General features: G+C 37.7%; 1 protein-coding gene across 1 annotated transcript in view; it reads left to right on the top strand.

The window, feature by feature from the left end:
• Positions 1–490: 490 nt before the first annotated feature.
• The window catches only part of ATP8B4 (ATPase phospholipid transporting 8B4 (putative)), a 247,199-nt gene continuing 242,297 nt past the window's right edge, over positions 491–5,392 (top strand). The window contains exon 1 of the mRNA XM_034660997.1: positions 491–623. The gene's annotated coding sequence lies outside the window, so the exon portion shown is untranslated. The remainder of the gene's footprint in view (positions 624–5,392) is intronic.

A 5,392-nucleotide genomic window follows, 5' to 3' on the forward strand; every position in this document is an offset into this window, starting at 1 on the left:
CCCACCGTTCTGCTTTGTGTTTGAATGTCTGAACTGAAAGGGGTATGCAGGAGAGCCCTTACCCGATAATCCAAAGTGCTGGGGGGAGCAAGTCCCCAGAGGTGACTTAGGACCCAGGAATTTAGCTATTGTTTTTTATTTTTGAAATCCTACATGATTAATTTTAATGTAGTGGTAGGTTTATTATTTTTAATTTAATTCCTGAAGTTTTAACGGAGCAGGAAACTCCTCTATTCCTAAATCTACATCCGTATCCAGGCTTAACTTCTAAAGAAATGTCTGTCTTGCATTTTCTGATTTTTTTTTTTTTGTTCTTTTTGTGAGTTAGTTGAGTAATAACTAACTCAACTGTGAGTCTTTTCATTAAGGATGGAAAATCCCACGTAGGAAATGGTACCACCAGCAATGGGTCAATCGTTTATGTTGGCCAATGTAAGGAAACCTACTTTCTTACACAAAAGGTTAACCAATCAAGAGGAAGTAATTGTTGGGGAGATTGGGGGAGCAGTTGGGTTACCTTCTCTTGGTGAACTTCAGCCAAACACACCATAGAAAGTGCCAGATAGTACATGAAACCAGAAGAGGTTGGAAAACTCTGTTTCTAGGTATTGAGGACCGTGAAGGTATGTATGATTTCAAGGTTTGGTGAAACTGTTTCTGAATGGAAAGTGAGTAGGATTCTGTCACTGAAGAGAAAAGGGTGTGGTGGGCAGGAACATTTTTAGTGTACTTCTCTCACTGGCTAAACCTTGTCCTGGAACGGTGGTTTTTAAATAATCCTCTGGGGTACAGGAAGGAAATATTAAAACTGCCATTTACCCTGATTGATTTCATTCTTTAAAACTATCTATTTCTTGTGCTTTTCAATGGTGGATAGAAAGGATAGCCCTGGGAACCACTGTCTCAGAAGAGAAGGCAGATGGTCGTATCAGGATGGAAAGAACTAGAGAGGTGGAATATCTCAGAACTCAGAGGTCTTCCTTTTCTTCTGATGAACGAAATGTGGTAGACATTTGGGAAGATTCTGGAGAGAGCAGGGAAGACATTTACCTTTGTTGGGCAATGATTGTATTACAGGCTTTGGGTTATGTATTATTTATTCTTGTTATATCACTGCATATGTAACATACATATTCTTTTATTAATTTAATATTTAGTGATTATCTCCTTTAATCTTCACAAATAGCTTGAGAAGCAGGTTTTAATGTTCCCAATTCTACAATCAGGAAACTAACATTTTTTTTTGTTGAAGTGTAGTTGACATATACTAGATTTAGATGTATAACATAGAGATTCAACATTTGTATACAATAAGAAATGATTGCCACAATAACTTTAGTTATTATCTGTCACCATACAAAGTTATTACAATATTATTGACTGTACTCCCTATCTTGTACTTTACATTCTCATGACTTATTTTATTTTATAACTGGAAGTTTGTACCTCTTAATCATCTTCACCTATTTTGTGCATACTCCTCCACTCCCAGCAACCACCAGTTTGTATTTTGTATTCATGAGTCTGTTTGTGTTTTGTTTTGCCTGTTCATTTTTGTTCTTTAGATCCCACATTTCCATAAGTGAAATCATACAGTATTTGTCTCTCTCTGACTTATTTCACTTATCATAATAGCATCCAGGTCTATCCATGTTGTTGGAAATGACAAGATTTTATTTTTTTATGGCTGAGTAGTAGTCCGTTATTTTACACACACACACACACACACACACACACACACACACACACCCCATGTCTTTATACATTCATTATCAATGGATACTTAGGTTGCTCAGGAAGCTAAAGTTTAAAGCAGTTAAGTAATTTGCACAACATTGCATGATTTATACCCCTGCAATTCTCATGCTTTAGTGCATAACATAGGGTAGGACTCAAGGGCTCCTCTCAAAGAAATCTTTAGTAGGTTCAAATTGGCCTCTAGTCTGCTCACAGCAGGTGCATTGCTCAAGAAAGTGTTTACAAATCAGGGAATACTTTGTTCTGTTTTTCTTTCTTATTGTATATGTCCAAATCATAATTTTAGGCCAGAGTTACTTCTCTGCCATTCAGGCTGATGCTAAGGCTTGATTTGATATTTCAGTGAGCTCAGCCTTCCTTTCTTGGCATTAAAAGCAAGCAAGCAAACAAAAATCCTGAAACTCTTGTAATAGCTTAATTTCAGGGAATTGATGAAATCTTAGTTCATTTCATTGCGATTAGATTGAATTGACACAAAGGGACTAAATCTGCTTGGTGGTCCCATTCTCAAGAGTAGAGCCTGTTCTCCACCTTTCGTTATAGAATCCCCTCATCTCTGCGTGTCTAGCAAAGTATTTGCACTTGTTGAGTGAAAATATTGGATCAGGCATAACTGGTTGCTATAGGTGGTTTATCTATCTGTTTACTTAAAATGGTAATTTGTTGGCTTTCTTAGCTGTCTTGGCAGTAGACCTAGACTTATTTACATGTTTTGAGAAACATGATGCAATTTAGTCTGTTGAGAAAAGCTGCATGGCTTCATATTCTTAAGTATAAAAATTTCCATCTCTTCATTTTGATGAAATATGTGCAAAGTTGGAGGACAAAGTAAGAGGGTGAGTAAATTAGGGAAGACATTTCTCTCAAGTACTCAGATATTTAATCAAAATTCCTTTAACATAATTGACTGGATTGTTGTGAGGACAAATTGATGTGATCATTGAGAAAAATCTTTGGAAACTCTAGATTACAGGCAGGGACATTTCTAAAAAGTAAGATTTTTAAAGCAAAATAAGGTTTTTTTAAAAAACATGGAACTTCTAGTGTTCTGACAATGTATATGCTACCTAATGAAGATTAAAAATTAAGCACTGGTCAGGTAATATTATCTAGTGGGAATATATACCATTTACTGTTTTAGCTATTTTTAAGTGTACTGGTTGGTGACATTAAACACAATCACAGTGCTATGTAACTGTCACCACTGTTGATCTCTGGAATGTTTTCATCCCAATCTGAAACTCTATACCCAGTAAATACCCTCCCATTTCCCTTCCTGCCAGACCCTGGCTACCTCTATTCTTTGCCTATGCTAGTAACTCATACAAGTGGAATTATTACAATATTTTCCTTTTGTGTCTGGCTTATTGCACTTGGCATAATGTGTTCAAAGTTTATCATGTTGCATCATGTATGAGAATTTCATTCTTTTTTTTCTTAAGATTTTATTTGAGAGCGAGAGAGAGAGCGCGTACTTGTGCATGAGTGCGCGCGAGAGAGCTTGAGTGGGGTGAGGGGCAGAGGGAGAAGCAGACTCCCAGCTGAGCAGGAAGCCTGATGTGGGGCTTGATCCTGGAACTCTGGGATCATGACCTGAGCCAAAGGCAGACGCTTAACTGACTGAGCCACCCAGGCTCCCAGAATTTCATTCCTTCTTAAGGCTGAGTAATATTCCATTGTATTTGTATACAATATTTTGTGTAGCCTTTTAGCCATCAATGGACATTTGGGTTGTTTTCACCTTTTGGCTATTGTGGATAATGCTGGTGTGAATGTTGGTGTATAAGTATCTGTTTGAGTCTCTGGTTTCAGTTCTTTTGGGTATATATCTACAAGAGGAAAAAGTAGAGCTTTTATTTTTTAAAATTTTATTTTTAACCAAAGGAAAGCTAGTATAGCTTCATTTTAATTAGATGAAATAGATTTAAGGCCAAATCAGTACAAAAGATAAAATGGTTATATTTTATAATATACATTTTATAATTTTAACATGTTGACTAGAAAATTAGTGATTGTAAGTTTTTTACTCTCTATAACTTAGATTTAATATAGATAAAGCAAAAAAAATTTGACAAATAGTAAGAATAAGCAATTCTATATATAATGGGAGATTTTAGATGTACCAATCTCAGTAGTAGAACAAGCTGATTAAAATGAAAGTTTTAATTGACCAAATGGACATAGAGACAACACATTTTTAAAATAACTTTCTACATACTGGGTCATAAGGCAAATCTTTTAAAGGATTGAAATGATACAGAACACGTTAATTGTACTAAGATCACACAGCAGGCACTTATTGAATGGCTTATGAAATTGAAGCAGAGATTTTAAACCCTCCTTTTCCCCCTTTTGGTTATCCAGAGCAAGTGTATCTCCTCTGTTCATGCCATAAAGAGTGAGCAGTTGCTTTCTTCATCTTCAATGTGCTATAGGCCTCCGTCCTTTCCCCTACGCTTCTCCTCCTCCTCTGAATTTCATACTTCAAGATGTAGTTAAAAGGAGTCTGAAAGCTGACCCTAACCGCTCTGTGCCTGTAGCAAGTTCTATTCAAATTAGGTCTATCAACTGGCACTACTTTGGGGACTGACAGGTTAAGGTGAGCTAAGAAAAATTAACTTGAGGGGCAACCTGGGTGGCTCAGTCGGTGGAGTGTATGTCTTTGGCTTAGGTTGTGATCCTAGGGTCCTGGGATCGAGCCCTGCATAGGGCTCCCTGCTCAGCGGGGAGCCTGCTTTCCCCCGCCCCCACTCATGCTCTCTCTTGCTATCTCCATCTCTCTCTCTCTCTCAAATAAGTAAAATCTTTAAAAAAAAAAAATTAACTCGAGGGCATATTATAAATGGAAATCTAGTAGAAATGGAAAGTATCATACAGAAAACTATACTTTAGACTTCAGCTTCAGTCCATTTGATAAATTACTATCTGCTGGGCGCTGTTGGTGATGACCAGGAATGAAACAAGAGCTCTGTTTTCAAGCAGCTCGTATTCCGGAGAAGGATGGATACCTATTTAGTAAGTGACAAAACCACACAACAATGCTATTACTGTTCATTGGTTTATTCAGCCTCCCTCAAGCACCTACTGCATGTTGTTCGAGGCCCCGGGTGTATATCCAAAGACAAAGTCCCTGTTCTCCTAAAGCTGACTTTCTTGTGGGGGGGAACTGGACAATAAACAAGGAAATATACAGTATAGTAGCTGTGTGTTTTCCTATGGAGGAAAATAAAGCAAGATAAGGGATGGAGAGGGACAGGGGTGCGTGTGTGTTGTTCTAGGTAGGCTGACCGGGGTGGGCCTCTCAGAGTTGGTGACTTTGAGCACAGATCTGAATGAAGTGAGGGAGAGAGTCAAGGTGATACGTGGGCAATAAGACGGCCTGATAGAGGAGTAGCAAAATCTGCTGTAACGTTACATTTCAGAGATGGGTAAAGAGCATTGGGACTTAAAGTAATGGGACGAATAAATCTGATGCTCTGTGATTTTAAGTACATAATTAAGGACACTGTAAAATCATTTTTTAAACACCCAAAGATCTATCTCCAAGGGAGTATTTAATGGCAAGATACTTGCATTTAAAAATGAATATTTCAAAATAATATGAAATCATGGCTAGCCCCCCCCCCCCCCCCCC

The sequence above is a fragment of the Ailuropoda melanoleuca genome, chromosome 5, assembly GCF_002007445.2.
Source record: "Ailuropoda melanoleuca isolate Jingjing chromosome 5, ASM200744v2, whole genome shotgun sequence".
Taxonomy (NCBI): Eukaryota; Metazoa; Chordata; class Mammalia; order Carnivora; family Ursidae; genus Ailuropoda; species Ailuropoda melanoleuca.